Raw genomic sequence first — 20,941 nt, forward strand, 5'->3', positions numbered from 1 at the left:
ATTAGCGACATACAAATTAAAATGACTTTGAGGCTCTATCTCTCTCCAGTCAGAGTGACTTACAAGGAAGAACCAAATGTCAGGCAAGGCTAGCAAAGATGTCAGGAAAAGGGAACCCTTGGTCAGTATTAGTGGGCGAGTAAACTAGAAAAGCCATAGGAAGTAAGTGTGAGTTTGTCAGAAAGCTATGGATTCAGCTGTATGACTACTGGGCCAATACCCAAAGGATTCTATTTCATAACACAGAGAAACCTGCTTATCCATGCTCAGTGGCACTCTAATCACAAGAGTAAAATGTCCATTAAGTGATGAATAGATAATATAGTACACATGAAATTTAACTCAGGTTTAAAAATTAAATTGTGAAAAACTTGGAAAAATATACAGAGCAACATAATCTATGCCCAGATAGGCAGATGCCACATAATCTGTTTCAAATATGATTCCACATTTGAATCATGAGATCCCTGTGGTTCACTTGGGTTCCTCTTAAGACAGAGATACTAGAGGAGACATTGAAAGGGATAACTTAGAGGAGGTTAGTAGAACATTGGTAATGTGGGAATTGAGAGAAAGACAGGGGTTTGAGAGATTTCAGGGGAAAGAGGAGGTAGGGAGAATTGACAGTGACAAACCATGTGTCAAAAGGCCATATGGAACTCATTATTTTGTAAACAGGTATAAAATGTATAGGGATGTACTCAGTCCTACGGTGACTCTGACTCATGACTCCAGGTACCAGGGTGGAGTTGTATCAACTGGGGATACAACTTCCCAAGTTGTATCCTTGGGAAGAAGAGGGGAAAATGGGAGAAGGGAGTGGGTGTGGGGTACGGCTCAGAGGAGAGGAGGGAGGGATCAAGATGTAAAGTGATTACATAAATAAATGGAGTAAAAGTGACATCATGAAATTTTCAGGCAAAAAATAGTATTTAAAGACTCCAAGCAAGGAATAGGATACCTCGTTATACAAAGTGTTTCTTGAGAAGGCCCAGAAGTCTCCCAAACTATATAAGCCTTTGCCACTTAGCTGCAATAACATCAGATAATATCACATGACCTATTTGTGAAATTTAGTAAATTCAAGTATGACATTAGCTGGAAACTTCTCTTTAGTGGTTCATTTCAAAATTCTGGGAGGTTTTATAAAGAAATGCTGAGGGAAAGTAAACATCAGCAATCTTACTTAGGATCATTAATGAACTACCATACTAAACCTCCAATACTACACATCTACTGATACAATAGCATAATATCTTTTATGAGGGCAACTCACTTCTCTGCGGTTAAATTTAAAGGGAGTTAGTTCATCTTTGGTGCTGTAAGACTCATACTCCAACCAAGGACTATTCATGGAGATAACCTAGAACCCCTGCACAGATGTAGCCCATGGCAGTTCAGTGTCCAAGTGGGTTACGTAGTAATGGGAAGAGGAACTGCCTCTGACATGAACTGATTGGCCTGCTCTTTGATCACCTCCCCCTGTGGGGGGGAGCAGCCTTACCAGGCTACAGAAGAGACAATACAGGCACTTTTGATGAGAACTGATAGACTAAGATCAGAAAGGAGAGGAGAACCTCCCCTATCAGTGGACTTGGGGAGTGGCATGCATGCAGAGGGAGGAAGGAGGGTGGGTTTGGGAGGGGAGGAGGGAGGGGCTTATGGGGGGATACAAAATGAATAAAGTGTAATTAATAACAAATTAAAAAAAAACATGGCTGAAGACGTCATAGACTCCGTCCTCAGGTTGACAGGGATAGGCAGGAAATAAAAGAGATTCATGGATAAGAATAATCAGAATGGATTACTTGGATTGCTGCTTTTCAGCTTCTTTAGTTCTTTGTATATACTGGATATTAGTCCTCTGTCAGATAAAGGGTTAGTGAAGATTCTTTCCCAATCTGTAGGCAGTCGTTTTGTTTTGATGACGGTATCCTTTGCTTTACAGAAACTTTTCAGTTTCATGAGGTCCCATTTATTGATTGTTGCTCTTAGAGCCTGTGCTGTTGGTGTTCTGTTCAGGAAGTTGTCTCCTGTGCCAATGAGTTCTAGGCTGTTCCCCACTTTTTTTTCCAATTGATTTAGGGTATCTGGTTTTATGTTGAGGTCCTTGATCCACTTTGACTTTAGTTTTGTGCAGGGTGATAAATATGGGGAACAGAGCTAAACAGAGAATTCTCGACAGAGGAATATCAAATGGCAGAAAAACACTTAAAGAAATGCTCATCCTCATTAGCCATCAGGGAAATGCAAATCAAAACGACTCTGAGATATCACCTTACATCCATCAGAATGGCCAAGATGAAAAACTCAAGCGATAACACATGCTGGAGAGGTTGTGGAGAAAGGGGAACCCTCCTCCACTGCTGGTGGGAATGCAAACTGGTACAACCACTCTGGAAAGCTATCTGGCACTTTCTAAGACAAATAGGAATAGTGCTTCCTCCAGACCCAGCTATACCACTGCTAGGTATATACACAAAGTTTGTTCAAGTACACAAAAAGGACACTTGCTCAACCATGTTTATAACAGCTCTATTTGTAATAGCCAGAACCTGGAAACAACCCAGATGTCCATCAACGGTGGAATGGGTACAGAAATTGTGGTATTTTTATACAATGGAATACTACTCAGCAATCAAAAAGGAGGAAATCATGAAATTTGCAGGCACATGGTGGGATCTAGAAAAGATCATTCTGAGTGAAATATCCCAAAAGGAGAAAGACAAACACAGGATATACTCACTTATATAGACCTATAAGATATGATAAACATAATGAAATCTATACACCTAAAAAGGATAATCAATTGAGCGGACATGGGGTAAGATGATCAATCCTTGTTTAGAAAGACAGATGGGATGTGCATTGAACGTATGACAGGAGTCTACTGAGCGCATCTGAAAGACTCTAACTAACAGTGTGTTCAAAGCAAAGACTCATGACCAAACCTTTGGCAGAGTACAGGGAATCATAAGAAAGAAGGGGAGTTAGTCTGATGGGGAAAGGATAGGAGCTCCACAAGGACCAAATATATCTGGGCACAGGGTCTTTTCTGAGACTGACATTCAACCAAGGACCATGTATGGATATAACCTAGAACCTCCACTCAGATGTAGCCTGTGGTAGCTCAGTAACCAATTGGTTTCCCAAAGTGAGGGGAACAAGGACTATTTCTAACAGAAACTCAATGACTGGCTCTTTGGTCTCCCCACCCCCGAAGGGAGGAGCAGTCCTGTTAGGCCACAGAGGAGGGCTTTGCAGCCAGTCCTGAAGATATCTGATAAAACAGGGTCAAATGAAAGGGGAGGAGGTCCTCCCCTATCAGTGGACTTGGAAAGGGGCAGGGAGGAGACCAGGGAGGGAATGTGGGGTTGGGGAGGAAATGAGGGAGTGGGATACAGCTGGGACACAGAGTTAACAAAATGTAACTAAAAAGAAAAAAAAAAGAATAATCAGAATGTGTTATACACATGCTTAAAATTCTCAAAAAATTAATAAAAACTATAATACTTAAACCAAAAACTAATATAAAGATAATGTAATCATGGAAATGTAAAAATACTTAATTACAAGACTGAAAATTGGTTTGAAAGTAGAGCTTTATTTCCTGCTAAACTATTAATCAGATGTGATTCAAATGCCATTTTAAAAAATATAGAAAAATATATTTATTTTGAAAAGTGTTATTGCATGTATATTCGAATAGATTCAAACAACTCAAGAAACCAATAAGGTGTGGAAGGGACCCAGCTGTTTGTATTGTGGCTTTACTGAAGTCTGAGATTTATAACCAGTATTGTCATCTGATGAACTAGATCAGCTTAATTATATTTCAGTAACTGGCTGGACATAAGATTTCAAAAGTAGAGGGAAATTTAGCAACAAGGTGATTTCTTCACCTTGTTAATTTCTTTACCTTATTCCACAAAACCATGTTTCTCAATCATCCTTCACAATGACTATGAAGAACAAAAGTTTCCTTTCTCCAAAAACAAAAAACATGAAGAAAACATTACATACATATGACAGACAAGGAAATTGCTCATAGTCCACCGTGGCTCCTGAAGCTTCATATTGCTGTGTGTTTTTCTTTGATTTCTCTGAAATGAGAAACTGTAGCATAAAAGTTTCCTTACTGACCTTTGTAATATTATATTGAAAACCACCTCAAAATCAAAATAAATTAAAAAAAAAAGTAGGAAGGGAAGGAAGGAAGAAAGGAAGGAAGAAAGGAAGGAAGGAAAGAAAGAAGGAAGGAAGAAAGAAGAGGAGAAGAAATGGAAGAAAAGAAAGAAGGAAGGAAGGTAGACAGGCAGATGTCTAACTAGTCAATGTATCAGTAACACTCGTCATTGTTTGACTCGTGTTCGTTAGCAAGCAGGCAAAAGTTTCTCCTATTGCATTCATTTTCCCATCACTCAACTTAATGCTGTCATGAAGTTCCTGGTAGTAGCCTCACACTGTACCAGCCTCCCATGCCACAAGATCAGTGGAACCCTGAAAGCTACCACAGAAGGAATTCAGAATGTGCATCAAATGTGCGGAGCTCATATGAAAACACATTTTCCCTTCATGTATTTTTAAAAAGACCCCTGTTTCATTATGTCTTGTAAGTGGTTTATCTGTTCAGTACAGAAGATGGAACTGAACCTCAGTGGTAATCCCTTTTCCACTATAACAGAATGAAATTCAGCTTTAATAAAGATGTTAGTGGTGATTTTATTACCATTAAGGACCTGGTTGCTCTATGGGGATTCTGTAATGTCTGCGAATATATTTGGCATATATACTCGCTTATGTTTCACATTTTATTTTTTTCTTAAATCATTCAGAATCAAAACTAATTTTTCTCAATAGAAAATGAAATTAACTTTTTGATTATGAATATTTCATGCTTTGTTTTTAGTGTATTAATTTTACAATAGGTAAAGCAAAACATATTTCAGAAAAGCATCTTGGGTATGCATATGTTCAAATCTATTTTCCTTTACACCATAAAGGAGCTAATAGATTGTACATTATAACATTTAAATATTTGACTAATGTTTTTTTATTTGTTTATTAATTTTTTTATTAATCACAGGTTATTTACTTTGTATACCAGCCATAGCCCCCTCCCTCATTCCCCCCGAACCCCACCCTCTCTCCCTCATCTCCTACCTGCCCCTTTCCTAGTCCACTAGTAAGGGACGTCCTCCTCCCCTTCCATCTGACCCTAACTTATCAGCTGTCTTCAGGACTGGCTACTATGTCCTCTTCTGTGACCTAGCAAGGCTGTTCCTCCCTCGGGGTGGGGAGGAGGTAAAGGAGCCAGTCATTGAGTTCATGTCAGAAATAGTTCCTGTTCCCTTCCTAGGGAAACCCACTTAGATACTGAGCTACCATGGGCTACCTCCAAGCAGTGGTTCTAGGTTATATCCATACAAAGTCTCAACTGTGAGCGCTGAGGAAATTCTGCTTTACTTTAACAACCAGGCAAATAAAAATGTTCTCACCTCCAACACGCAGTGATCCAGTAAGTTATCATTTCCTTTTGATTTTTTTATTGTGCATTTTCCATTTGCTGTTCTAGCACTAAATCATCTAAACAGAATAATTATTTGAAAACTGAATAATTTATTTCAAGATCCTAGTTTTCATTATTAATTTTAATATTTTATGGCATTGACAATAAATATTTGAGAAGAAGTGGAATTAACACATAAGCAGGTTTATGCTTCTGGTAGCTGTAAAATATCATTGAACCCAATATTCTCAATTTTATTGCATATGATGTTTTTCAACCCTAAAACTTATGTAATTTTTATATCTAAAGTTATTGGTGTCATGGCAATTACCTTAATGGAATCTGGCAGTCCGGCCATATGTACTAACCTGAGACTTGAGCAGGTTGGATGGCTTAGTTGGGTCAAGAACTCTAAGTCTACCTTAGTGTTTTAGAGTCTTTATAAAAATTTCACAGTAATAGATAAGTGAGTACCTGTACTCACTTATCTATTCCGCAAGCAAACTGAAAAATCTTAAGTTAGCTCATTTCATGACTACATTTAATGAGCTACAGAATTCTCAATAATACGTTTTATGTTTTCTGTATTTATGTGGTTTTTTTTGTACAGACCATTGAACTAGCTTTAATTTATGCTGTAGATATGATTTAGAAAGGAAACGTGGTTCATTAACTTTCCTACTACTGATGCAAGGGTGAAATTTCTCATTTCTCTTATATTCTCAATAATGACTCACAAATTCACAATAGTTTTCTAAAGTAATCTTGGTTTGTTTGGAAGAAAATTTTCAGTATTTTTCATTAGGTACCCACTTAATAGTTTTTTCATAATTACTACCACATCCAGGAAAATATTGATTTTTTTTAAAGATCAACTTAAAAGAATAGTATTAAAAATTATCAGAGAATTTAAGTATCCTTGATAAAAACTTGCTGCTCTTCATTTAATATATGGAACCAATATTTTATCGTAGCAAAGGAATTTAAATTTTTGTAGTTGAGTGTGGGTATGAAAAATAGTACCAATAATGTAAATGAAAATGGCTGGCTCTTTGACCTCCCCTCCTCCCTGAGAAAGGAGCAGCCTTGCTAGGCCACAGAGGAGGACATTGCAGCCAGTCCTGATAAGCTAGGGTCAGATGGAAGGGGAGGAGGTCCTCCCCCATTGATGAATTTGGAAAGGAACAGGGAGGAGATGAGGGAGGGAGGTTGGAGATTGGGAGGGGATGAGGGAGGGGGCTACGGCTGGTACACAAAGTAAATAACCTGTGATTAATATAAAAAATAAAAGTTATTTAAGAAAAAGAAAATTACTTTGGGCTAAATCCTTGTGCAATTGTGTCCTTTCATTATTTCATCACTACCTATGATGAAAAATTAATATTTAAACCTACCATTGACTAAACTTCCTTTTTTTCTTAGATTGTGTAAATATAGTTCGTAATTCTGCTTGTTCAGAGCATCAAAGCGTATGAAAAAGTGGTTTTTAAAGATTTGTTTTTTTGTATATTTTGTGTGAGAGTGTTTGCCTGACTGTACATATGTGCATCACACATAGGTCTGGTGCATAGGCCAGAAGAGAATGTCAGATCCTAAAGAACTGCAAGACATCTATTCGTGCTGATACAAAATCACATTTCCCTTTTCCTACTGCTATTAATGTGCTTGTGTCCTTGAAGATTATCATGGCTTGTCTCTAAGATCTTCTGCGTATTAATTGCATTTTACAACATGAAGTTAAGCTTTCACCTCATTTAAGCATCCTTTACCTAATACAATCTTAAATATTAGAATCATTACTTCCTAGAACATACTTATATATACTTCTCTGTGGGCTAAGAGAGATAGTTTATTTTTTTTTTCTCTAGAAACATATGAGCATGGTTGCCAAGCAAAAATACCAGGAAAACTAGCCAAAAGTCCATTGATACATTTAAATCAACAGAAATAAATTGGCAAGAAAACAACTATGTGTAGTTGCATCTGTCTCTTTCATTTTATAATCCCATTGTGTTGGAAACAAAGGTTGTTTCCAATACCAGCTTTTGAGTTAATGATTTACTAGATGTCATAGGCAAATGTGAGAATACTTTACAAGTAAGATAATTTGAATGTACAGAGTTCACTTAAAACAGAGGTCATCAAAATGTCTATGAGATTTTGCATCTTAGGGAGATTATGAGATATTGAGATTATTTATTTCTGTCTCTGGTTTTATTTCATGTAACACCCAATTCTCCATGTTAATGGTGACTGAAGATAATATTGATGCAGTGAATGTATCAAATTGGCTAAAGAAGAGGATTTAAAATTTATTTACTGTAAATAAGTAATAAGTATTTTAGATGACAAATATGCTATTCTACAAAATCATAGATGTAAAATTAAGTTTTTCTGAGGAAATTGTATTACACAAGTATTATTATTTTCTTTTTTTTTTTTCACAGCTTGTAGTCTCTAAAGGAGATGAAACTAGCAAGCTCCTAGAGGCAAATGGAGATAAGGACTTCTCATATTAATTTGGCAAAGACCTCTTCCTGACTTTTTAAAATCAGACTTAAAAGAGTTTAATTATTAGGAGGCAACACTAGATAATATGTTAGACCTAACGATCTGTAGCTTGATGTAGGACTGACCTATGATTTTTTTTTATTCTAAGCATGAAGCAGGATGCCATCCCAGTTCAGTGGTCAAATTTCATTAATAAGAAGAGAATCAGAAAAGTAGAATACTAATTAGATGGCATCAGTTTAGGAAGCAATGGGAATGATTCTGACCCCGAAACACTAAATAACCCTATAGACACGTTGAGTGAGAACCCTGGGTTCTTCATTTGCAGGCAGAATAACAATGGACATGCCTGGGAACTGTACCATGACTCTCATCCAGGTCTTCATTAATGTTTCAATTTTAATTAAAAAGATGGACCTTCAAACTGTTTCACTGATGATCTTATATGACATAGGTATCATTACATCCTTATAGTTGTAACTTACATTATGAATGCTGAAGCTCGACTGGCCCCATGCCAGAATGAAGAGGAAAAGCACTTTAGAAGTTCCGAGGTGGTACCTATTCACAGTAAGTGTCATCATATTTTTATGTGTGTAAGGGTATTAGAGACAGCACATCTATCAGAAGACTATGGAGACTAAACTTCTACTTTAAGTGATCCTTAAGGGGCTTTAAGAACCCACCAGGTTTTGATTAAGAAGCATCCTTACCTTGTAGCATTTAATGGAGCAGGATGGTTTACTTGAAATTCAAACTTCTGGTCTCTGTCTCATGTGATAACCAATTTAATTATAATTTGATTTAGAAAGTAATATGGAAATTTCATGGTTTCCTTGTTTTTTATTGCTGAGTAATATTCCATTGTGAAGATATACCACAATTTGTGCATCCATTCCTCCACTGAGGAGCATCTGGGCTGTTTCCAGCTTCTGGCTATTACAAATAAAGCTGCTACAAACATGGTTGAGCAAATGTCTTTATTGTGTACTTGAGAATCTTTTGGATATATGCCTAGGAGTGGTATAGCTGGATCTTGAGGAAGCGCTATTCCTAGTTGTCTGAGAAAGCGCCAGATTGCTTTCCAGAGTGGTTGTACAAGTTTACATTCCCACCAGCAGTGGAGGAGGGTTCCCCTTTCTCCACAACCTCTCCAGCATATGTTGTCTCTTGAGTTTTTGATGTTAGCCATTCTGATGGATGTAAGGTGAAATCTTAGGGTCGTTTTGATTTGCATTTCCCTGATGGCTAATGAGGTTGAGCTTTTCTTTAAGTGTTTCTCTGCCATTTGATATTCTTCTGCAGAGAAATCTCTGTTTAGCTCTGTACCCCATTTTTTAATTGGATTACTTGATTTTTTGTTGTTTACCTTCTTTAGTTCTTTATATATACTGGATCTGGAAAAGATCATCCTGAGTGAGCTATCCCAGAAGCAGAAAGATGCACACAGTATATACTCACTCATATAGACATATAATATAGGATAAACCTACTAAAATCTGTACACCTAAAGAAACTAATCAAGAGCGAGGACTCTTGCTAAAATGCTCAATTTCTATCCAGAAAGGCAAAGAGGCTGGACATCAGAAGAAGGAGAAAAGAGGGAAAAAGTCAGGAGCCTGACACAGAGGACCTCTGAAAAGCTCTGCCCTGCAGACTATCAATGTAGATACTGAGACTTATGGGCAACCTTTGGGCAGGGTGCAGGGAATCTTAGGAAAGAAGTGGAAAACAATAAGATCTGGAGAGGACAGGAACTCCATAAGGAGAGCAACAGAACCAAAAAGTCTGAGCACAGGGTTCTTTCCTGAGACTGCTATTCCAACCAAGGACTATGCATAAAGATAACCTAAGACCCCTGCACTGATATAGCCCATGGCAGTTCAGTATCCAAGTGGGTCCCATTGTAATAGGAACAAGGACTGTCTTTGACATGAACTGATTGGCCTGCTCTTTAATTACCTTACCCTGAGGGGGAAGCAGCATTACCAGGCCACAGAAGAAGACAATGCAAGAACTCCTGATGAGACCTAATTGACTGGGATCAGAAGGAAGGAAAAAAAGTCCTCCCCTATCAGTGGACTTGGGAGGGGCATGCATGCAGAGGGTGGAGAAAGGGAGAGATTGGGACAGGACAGGAGGAGGGAGGGAACCACGGGGGGGGGGGGAGGATACAAAGTGAGTAAAGTGTAATTAATAAAGAAAAATAAAGTAAAATAATAAAAAAAGTATTATGGATACAACAAAATTCTGAAGACACCCCTTGGAAGTTTAAAAAAGAGTTTTCATGATTTAAATTACATCTTAAATTTTATGGGCCAAGAACAGTATATTTTTGTTTAAGAACTAAGAAGTAGGGTATTATAATAGTTGAGATTCTGGGTTCTTTATAGCTTTGACCTTTTTTTTAATTTTATCTTATCAGTTACATTTTATTAACTCTGTATCCCAGCTGTGTCTCGCTCCCTCATTCCCTCCCAGTCCCTCCTTCCCTCCCTCATCTCCACCGTGCCCCTTTCCAAGTCCACTGATAGGGGGACCTCCTCCCCATTCATCTGATCCTGTTTTATCAGATATCTTCAGGACTGGCTGCAAAGCCCTCCTCTGTGGCCTAACAGGACTGCTCCTCCCTTGGGGGTGGGGAGGCCAAAGAGCCAGTCATTGAGTTCCTGTTAGAAATAGTCCCTGTTCCCCTCACTTTGGGAAACCAATTGGTTACTGAGCTACCACAGGCTACATCTGAGTGGAGGTTCTAGGTTATATCCATACATGGTCCTTGGTTGAATGTCAGTCTCAGAAAAGACCCTGTGCCAGATATATTTGGTCCTTGTGGAGCTCCTATCCTTTCCCCATCAGACTAACTCCCCTTCTTTCTTATGATTCCCTGTACTCTGCCAAAAGTTTGGTCATGAGTCTTTGCTTTGAAAACACTGCTAGTTAGAGTCTTTCAGATGCGCTCAGTAGACTCCTGTCATACGTTCAAAAGCTGAAAAGCAGCAAACCAAGTAATCCAATTAAAAAATGGGGAACAGAGCTAAACAGAGAATTCTCGACAGAGGAATATCGAGTGGCAGAGAAACACTTAAAGAAAAGCTCAACCTCATTAGCCATCAGGGAAAAATGCAAATCAAAATGACCCTGAGATATCACCTTACACCCATCAGAATGGCCAAGATGAAAAACTCAAGTGATAACACATGCTGGAGAGGTTGTGGAGAAAGGGGAACTCTCCTCCACTGCTGGTGGGAATGTAAACTGGTACAACCACTCTGGAAATCTATCTGGCGCTTTCTAAGACAATTAGGAATAGTGCTTCCTCAAGACCCAGCTATACCACTGCTAGGTATATACCCAAACTTTGCTCAAGTACACAAAAGGGATACTTGCTCAACCATGTTTGTAGCAGCTTTATTTGTAATAGCCAGAACCTGGAAACAACCCAGATGTCCATCAATGGAGGAATGGGTACAGAAATTGTGGTATTTCTACACAATGGAATACTACTCAGCAATCAAAAAGGAGGAAATCATGAAATTTGCAGGCACATGGTGGGATCTAGAAAAGATCATTCTGAGTGAAATATCCCAGGAAGAGAAAGACAAACACAGTATATACTCACTTATATAGACCTATAAGATATGGTAAACACAATGAAATCTATACACCTAAAAATGATAATCAATAGAGCGGACATGGGGTAAGATGATCAATCCTCGTTTAGCTTTGACCTTTCATTTCTCTATGAAAGTGTATCTTTATATGTTTTCAATTTGATCTCAAATATTTTATAACCCAATCTAATAACTGTCAAAGAGGTCAAGAAGAAATATAGATGTGTATAACTAACAATTCAACAATCTGAAATAGTGGCTTGAACTTCAGATGATCATTGAAAGCTTTCTTCTTTACCTGACATCACTTATACTATCTTAACTCTTCTCACTACCTCACATTCAATTCCAATAAAAATTATAAAAACATTAAATAATGAAAGGTAAACAGAAAAAGAGTGGTTAATGCTCTGGTATATAAGTAAATACAAGTAAAAACAACCATTTGCTGCTTCAGATACATAAGAAACTTTGAAAAAATGGGTATGCCATCTTCACTTATGTTTTCATATATTAATGTCCTGTGATATAGCTAATTTACTCATTGTAATGTACCAGTGCTAGAGAGATAGCCCAAGGAAAAGAGCACTTGCTGTATTACCATGAGGACTGGAGTTCAGATCCAAATACCAATGAAAGCTGGGTGTCTTGCATATGCTTCTAATCCCAGGTCTGTAGGAGGATCAAAGATCCTTTGGGACTTTGGAACTTCCAGCCAAGCAAATAGTGGTGGTTCTGGGGAGACCCTGCCATGAAAGAAAAGGTGGAAAGTGTTAGAGGACATTAAAGTCCCCTTTTTTACACCACTTAGCACACAAGCATATGAACACCAACTCAAACAACATATAAACACACAAACAAAATAAGTGAGTACATATTTTAAAATGATAAAAGACTGCACTATAATTGAAAAAAATATCCTGGGGAGAGACTGTGATCTTCTCTTCCTATTTCTGATAGACTGGTCAGTCATTGTATTTCCAGAGGGAAGGCAATAATGGACCATACTGTTGCTGTCATTCTTGGGCTAATAGCAACACATTGTAGCTACTATTACATTATTTATTTTTCACCTCTTTTGTCTAATGCAAATCATTGAGCTATTTTATAGGTAATTTTAATAAAATGCTACAGAATTTGTCTTTGTCAAAGCAACAGATGTTATAACTAGAAACATAAAGCACTTTCATATGATGGAAGAATGAGCAGAAACTGTTCAGCTGTTTGTAAATAAAAATGTATACTCCACTGAAAGCCATTTGCTCATCCTAATGAAAGAGATTCGGCATCTACTGATGTCTACTGATATGCATTGATAAAAATGGAAGGAAACAGGAACAATATAATATATATATATATATATATTTCTCTTGTATACCTACTTCTTTATTCCTTCATGTTGATTTTTGTGGACAGCATTAAAGCTATCAAACATTACTTAAAATTATGCAGTCAGGATGGAACTTAATACAGCATTGCTTACCAAGTATTTATGTGAGAGATCCTCAGTCATCCCATATCCATCTTAGGTTACCACCAGATTTTAGTATGTTTATCCTATAATATATAGCTAATATACACTTCTAAGTGAGTATATACCATGTATGTCTTTCTGCTTCTGGGCTCCCTCAATCAGGATGATTTTTTCTAGGTCCTACCATTTCTCTGATAATTTCATGATTTCCTTGTTCTTAACTGCTTCGTAGTAAGTATTCCATTGTGCAAATGTACCACAAGTTCTGTATCTATTCTTCATTTGAGGGACACCTGGATTGTTTCCAGGTTCTGACTATTCTGAATAAAGCTGCTACAAGCATGGTTGAGAAAATGTCCTTGTTGTGTACCTGAGCATCTTTTGGATATTTGCCTAGGAGTGGTATAGCTGGATCTTGAGGAAGTACTATTCCTAATTGTCAGAGAAAGCAACAGATTGATTTCCAAAGTGGTTGTACAAGTTTACATTCCCACCAGCAGTGGAGAAGGGTTCTCCTTTCTCCACAACCTCTCCAGCATGAGTTGTCTCTTCAGTTTTTGATCTTAGCCATTCTGATGGGTGTAAGGTGAAATTTGAGGGATGTTTTGATTTGCATTTCCTTGATGACTAAGGAAGTTGAGCATTCCTTTAAGTGTTTTTCTGCCATTCTATATTTCTTTACAGAGAATACTCTGTTTAGCTCTGTACTCGATTTTTTAATTGGATTACCTGAATTGTTGCTGTTTAACTACTTTAGTTCTTTATATATTCTGGATATTAACCTTCTATCAGATATAGTGTTGGTGAAGATACTTTTCCAGTTTGTAGGCAGCCGTTTTGTTCTGATGACAGTGCCCTTTGCTTTTCAGAAGCTTTTCAATTTCATAAGGTCCCATTTATTGATTGCTACTCTTGGAGCCTGTGCTGTTGGTGTTCTGTTCAGGAAGTTGTTTCCTGTGCCAATGAGTTCAAGGCTCTTCCCCACTTTTTCTTCTCACAGATTTAGTGTGTCTGGTTTTATGGCGAGATCCACTTGGACTTTAGCTTTGTGTAGGGTGATAAGTATGAATCTATTTGCATTTTTCTACATCTAGACATCCAGTTAGACCAGCACCATTTGTTGAAGATGCTGTTTTTCCATTGTACACCTAAAGAAACTAAGCAAAAAGAGGTCCCTGGGTAAGATGATCAATCCCCACTCAGAAAGGCAAGGTGGACAGACATCAGAGGAGGGAAAAAATAGGGAACAGGACAGCAGAGAAGACCTCTGAAGGACTCCACATAGCAGAGAGACTCAGCCAAACATTGGGCAGAATGCAGAGAATCTTATGAAAGAAGGAGGGGTAAGAAGTCCACAAGGCGGGCTACATAACCAAGAAATCTGGTCCCAGGGGTCTTTTCTGAGACTGAAACTCCAAACAAGGACCATGCATAGATATACCCTAGAACCCCTGCACAGATGTATCCCATGGCAGCTCAGTATCCAAGTGGGTTCCCTAGAAAGGGGAACAGGAACTATCTCTGACATGAACTCAGTGGCTGGCTCTTTGATCATCTCCCCTTGAGTTGGGAGCAGCCTTACCAGGCAACAGAGGAAGGCAATGCAGCCAGTCCTGTTGAGACCTGATAGGTTAGGGTCAGATGGAAGGGGAGGAGAACCTCCCCTATCCATGGACTTGGAGAGGGGCAGGGAGGAGATGAGGGAGGGTGGGTGGGATTGGGAAAGAATGAGGGAGGAGGCTACAGCTGGGATACAAAGTGAATAAACCCTAATTAATATAAAAATAAAAATAATAAAATAAAAACTAAAACCAAGAAAATATTAAAGAGAGATTAACTAAAAAAAATAAGATAAGAAAAATGCTCTCCATAGGCTCAAATATGTGAGCCTAAATACTTTTTTAGCAGTGGATGACACTATTTCTGGAGGTGGCACAGCCGTGCAGGAATAAATATGTCCATAGGTGTATGCTTTAAGAGTTCATAGCCTTGTCTTTTTAGTTTACTCTATGTGCTTTCTGGTTGTGGTTAAGGATGTGATCTCTCAACTTCCCAGCTACTGTCACCTGCTATTTCCTGCTTTGCCTCTCTGGCCTGAATCTTTCATCCCTCTGGAGCCATAATCCATAATATACTCTTTCTTTCAGAAATTCCCATTTGTTATAGAAGTTTACCACAGCAGGAGAAAGGTAATTAATACACCAGCATGGCAAAAATCAAAATTTCCATGCATATGTGTATGAATATATATAATTATATATATATGCATATTCATAGCAAGATATGGAGCCAATGTTTTTGTTTTGATGATTTTTTAAAAATATCCACCGTGGTTTCTTTTTTACTTTTTGGATTTTATTTTCTTTGTGTGTGTGTGAAAATATTTGCTTTCATGCCTGTGTCTGCAGCATGTGTCACAGACATCAGACAAAGACATATGATCCCATGGAGCAGTGGTTAAAGATAGTGTGGGGCACTAGTGGGCACCGTATTGGCATCTGAATCTAGATTGTCTGCAAAAGCAGAGTGTGCTATTCACCACAGAGATATCACTCTAGCTCCAATATTTTATTTTAGTAGTGGCTAAAATTTGAAGTTAAAACTCTTCTCCAGCTGCCTCTGTTTCCCGGTAGTCTCCTTTTTTTTTCATATATAAAAAACAAACAATATGAAAACAAGGTATAAAAAAAGAAAACAGAATTACAGGAATTGGCAAATAACTCTCAGAAATGACCCTATGTGTTCATGTTTTTATTCTTAACTTCAAGGTATCTTGTTTGCTAAGTTTCCTTTTATATCCCAGGCCTGTCCTTCCTCTTCTCTTTTGAAGCTGTCTTTATTCTTACTTTGCCTAGACCTTTAAAGTTCAAAGTCAGCCACAGCTCTGTACCTGAATCTGTTTTTACTAACAATCAATTCCACTTGAGTCAATCCTCTCTATTTTAAAGTAAGAATAATACACAGATGATCCCCAGATTTGTATTTTTATTATATATTCTCCACTAGTCCCAAATTTATAACCAATTGCCTCCTTACATTGCCTGATGTATAATAACATCAATGTTAGGACCTGCAAGATGTCTCCTTGTTGCTAAGACAAATGCACAAAATCACTTGTTGCTAAGACAAATGATCTCTTTGATGCTTGGACCCACATGATGGATAGAACCAACTCTTGTATTTGTCCTTTTACCTACATATTTGGGTTATGATCTGAGTTTGTGAACAACAGAAAAATTATGGGAACTTAAGACATGAAAAGAGTCACTCACCCTAGAGTATGGATAAGTTTCTTGCCAGAAGTGAAGCAAGAATTCCAGCACAATTCATGTCATTTTCTGTAAAATCTGACATCATAGAGTCCATATTCCTTTCACATATGGACAGTTTTGTTAAAATCAGAATAAACTAGGTCTAAGACTTAAATGTTCATCACCTAGTACAGGACCTGTTTGAATCCTCCCCCAAAATACAGATTTACAACAAAGCTTTTCTTTTTTTCTTCTTCTCCTTCTCCTTCTTCTTCTTCTTGTCCTTCTCTACCTCCTCCTTCATTTTCTTCTTCTTTTAACAGTAAAGATATCCTATCTTCCTGTATTCTTGTGAACTAAACTTTTACATTATCAATTATAATTATAAACTCTATCTGTCCAGAACCACTTGGTAATCTCATTTGGGTTTCTTAGCAACCTTTCAAGGATAATGATCTGAAGATCCACCAAAATCCTATATTGGACTATTATAAAACAAAGCAACAACAAAGAGAAATAAAGCTGACAACAACGAGTTACAACTTCACTCATAGTTGGATAATAGATACTTTTTGCAACACTTTTCTGGGGGGCCCATACCCACGCACTCATTTGTGTCATTACCTTCCTTATGAATGCATGAATTTCTCTTAACTTTTGTGCTTTCAGGCTGCGTAAAAACATCTTTGTTAAACACCACTTATGTTCACCACCTGGAAGATGGTGACAATGGCCAACTGACATAGAAGAGAAAGGAAAGACAGGTAGATGCCAGATTCAAGACTTCCATTCAGAGTAATGAGGCTGTGAAATGGGCAATAAGACGTTAATTTTGAGGAAAGTGCATCAGTAACTGGCCAGTCCCGCCATTAAATGCCTTCATTCATTTTGGTATCAAAATGGCTGAAGGGGATGGTGATGCCAGATATCTAAATGCACTATCTTACTGTCTATAATCTGGGACAGAGGGTGCATTTGTTCTGCCTTGCGTCCATATTTTCCTATGTGGGGTGGCATATATCTACAGGAAGCTAGTAGTTTTTCACAAACACTTTTACTTACTACCATAAATTGTATGTACTCATTTATTCAATCGGTAGTTGTTTGATTGCTTCTATTATTATCATTTTTATTATTATCATTATTAAATTTAGTTATTTATACCCTTTACATCTCAATTGCAGTGCCCCCTTTTTCTGGTCCTCTCCTCACACACTCATGCCCTCCTTCTCTACTCTGCTTCTCCTCAGAGCAGGGGAGGTCCCCCATGGGTACCAACCCTCTGTGGCACATTAAGTCACTGCTGGACTAGGTGCATCTTCTCCCACTGAGGCCAGACATGGCAGCCCACTTAGATGAGCAAAAGTCAAAGAGAGGCATCAGAGTCAGAGAGGGTCCCCACTCTAGTTGTTGGGGTATCCATGTGATGATCAAGCTGCACATCTGCTACATATGTATAGGGGGCTAGGATCAGTTCATTCATTTTCTTTGGTTGGTGTTTTAGTCTCTGTGAACCCACATGTGCTCAGGACAGTTGACTTGAGCAACATGGCTGCTCTGGCAAGGGATCACATCCAAAGAATCCAGGTTTGTGTGATCTGACTGGAATGCAATTACATCCTTCATAATCCTTTAATCCCTGACATTGAAGGTAAAGTTAGTTTGAAAAAGGAAGTAGCCATGTTTGAAAAATCTCATCCAATTGTGGGGCAGAGTGACTAATGAAAGAAAGATTTGACAGAATGAGTCAGAGATTGGATAGACCCAACTTTCATGAGGACAGGAAAGAGAGTCTACTTAAGAGAGAGAAGACAATACAGTAGAGTACAGTATGTTCAGTAGAGAAGGCAGTACAGTAGAGTTCAGTATAGAACAGGCAGTTCAGCACCGTTCAGTTTGTGGAGTTCAGAAACTGAGCAATCCAGCAGAAGCCAAGAGAAGACAGTTTGAATCAGTCAGCTTGGAGAGGAATTTTCAGCGAGAACAGCTGAGTTGAACTAGCCAGCTAGAGGTCAGAAAGAATGAGAAAATGGCCAGTTATTCAGCAGTAAGCCTCCAAGATGAAAAGTACATGAGCAGAACAAAAGATACTTTTACAGTGTATAAGAAGCGGATGGGTCTGATGCTCTTTGGGTGGATGACACCTAAATGAACATCGGTACAAAGTCCCAATTTATTTCTAATATCAGAGATCAGACCTCTACTCTTGCCTGATGCGTCTAAAACAAAAAGGGGGAGCTGTAGAGAGCTGCATAATGCCGCGCCTTAAAGATGGAGCTGGTTTCCGCCTTCCACCTTACCAATGGTGAGTGCTCTCTGTCACAAACAACTTCATATTTGGCTAAGGCTGAGGATCTGGCTTGCTTCTGTGTATGTGGACCTATCTGCATTGCCCACGTGGCACGCTGGGGTTGGCTTTTATGCTCAGAGGCTATTTAAGGTGTGGGCTGGCTTTCCCCAGGGTCAGAAGATTGTTTAAGGTTCCTGAATAAACTGCATTAAAAAAAAAAAAAAGAAGAAGAAGAAGAAGAAGCCTCTTACGACAGAAAATTTTCACATTCTCACTGTTTCTTCTCCCAAATATTATTATAGGTCGCCACCACTCCACAGCAGATCTCTGCTCCCTTCAAACTTGTTAATATCTTCTGTAGAGGTATTTTAATCCAAAACATGGCTGCTTTGGCCAGAAATCACATCCAAAGACTTTCTGTAATCTGGCTGGAATTCAGATACGCCTTTAGTCCCAGCAGAGAGAGGCAAGCAAATCTCTGAGTTCAAGGCCAGTGTGGTGAAGAGCAAGTTTCAGGTAAAGAAATGCTTAGCTCAAAGAGTGGTGGTACAGACCTAGCACCCAGAAGACATAGGCCTGGAGATCTCTGACTTCTAGTCAGTTCTGTTCAGGCAGTTCAGTTGAGTCAGTGAGCTTAGAGGCGGTGCAGTGGAGTTGAATTTGTGGCAGTTGATTGTGTGGAATTCAGAGGTAGTTTTTACTGGGAGAATTTTACCAGATAGATGTTACCAGAAGAAGTCAGAGAATGAGAAACGAGCCAGAAGAGAAGAAGATCAGAATGGATTGCTAGAGTTAGTCTGAGGACAAGCAGAGCAATTCAGTGAGAAACAGAGGAAGCAGATTGAATCAGTCAGCTTCAAGAGGAGTTTGAGCCAAACAGCCAGCAAGAATTCAGAAAGAGCTAGAAAGGGTGAGGTTATTCAGCAGTAAGTCTCCAGAGGCTGAAAACATTCTATGCCTAGATTAGATCGTATGGAGGCTAACAGCTTCCAGGACTAGGCCTAGGTTAGCAGACAGAGGCAGTAAGCCTCCAAGATGAAAATTACCTCAGGTGAATAAAAGTTTATTTTATAATCTTTAATTATTCACAGTGAAGGTGCTCTCTGGAAGGGGTTTTAAAATCTCTTAATCAACCAGCTGTGTCAAATTGGCTTATTTTTATGTATTTATTATTATCTGAATGGTTGTGAAGTCATACCCATGGTGATGGGGTTATGATCAGGTTGGTAAAGAATGCTGATTAGGATTTACAACTGTTCTACACTGAACTGTTCTCATAGTTGAAAACAAAAACTGTTAAAAATGTATGCTTTTGTTTTTCTTTGTTCAAGAGGGACAAAAATCCTCTTATAATAAAGTCCTACTATAACTGAAAGCAGATAGCACCTTAATATAAAGCCAGCAAAACTGGTCATATTCTGAAGGTCACAGCACAGAAGTATTACACGTGGGACATACAGAATGCCTTTGATAGAGGAAATGACAGTCCTCTTCATTCTTGCTCCAAACTAAGGTCAGTGAAGTGTGGACACTCTAATGCCTTCAAGAGCAGAACTTAGTACCCTTTCTGCATCCCATGATTTCCCGGCTACTGAAGCAAGTTGAATATTTAAAGCTGGAAGACATTAGAGAATGTTGGACCCAGGTGCAATCTTCGTACCAGCGCCGCAGGCAATTGGCTGTTTCCTATAGGTGGATCTACAAGGTAGTTGGATTCTAGCTGACTTTTATGCTCAATGCAAGAGTACCAGTGCAAGTGGTATGAGGCTGTGGTGTAAATGCTTAGGCAAAGGAAGAGGAAACCATGAATGTTAGGTCAGGCTGGGGTTACAAAATGAAACCTTGTCTCAAAAAAATATTTTAAAATGTATGTTTTAGATGTAGACATCCAGTTAGACCAGCACCATTTGTTGAGATGCTGTTTTTTTTTTTTGTTTTGTTTTTAGTTTTTTGTTTTTTGTTTTTTTTTTCCATTCTATAGTTTTGACTTCCTTGCCAAAAATTAAGTTTTCATAAGGGTATGGGTCTATTTCTGGGTCTTTGATTCTGTTCCATTGATGCACCAGTCTGATTCTATGCTGTATCATGCTGTTTTTTATTACTGTTGCTCTATAGTACAGCTTGAGATATGGGATGGAAATACCTCCAGAAGATCTTTTATTGCACAGGATTGTTTTAGCTATTCTGCATTTTTTGCTTTTCCATATGAAATTGAGAATTGTTCTTTCAAGGTCTGTAAAATATTGCGTTGGTATTTTGACAGGAATTGCATTGAATCTGTAGATTGCTTTTGGT

General features: G+C 38.4%; 1 long non-coding RNA gene across 8 annotated transcripts in view; it reads right to left on the bottom strand.

Moving 5' to 3' along the window:
- The window catches only part of LOC132652433 (uncharacterized), a 149,104-nt gene that overhangs the window by 119,076 nt on the left and 9,087 nt on the right, over window positions 1–20,941 (bottom strand). For all 8 annotated transcript variants that reach the window (XR_009590001.1, XR_009590002.1, XR_009589995.1 and 5 more), the window contains exon 2: window positions 12,233–12,377. This is a non-coding gene — a long non-coding RNA (uncharacterized LOC132652433). The remainder of the gene's footprint in view (window positions 1–12,232; window positions 12,378–20,941) is intronic.

This window comes from Meriones unguiculatus, chromosome 2, assembly GCF_030254825.1.
Source record: "Meriones unguiculatus strain TT.TT164.6M chromosome 2, Bangor_MerUng_6.1, whole genome shotgun sequence".
Classification (NCBI taxonomy): domain Eukaryota; kingdom Metazoa; phylum Chordata; class Mammalia; order Rodentia; family Muridae; genus Meriones; species Meriones unguiculatus.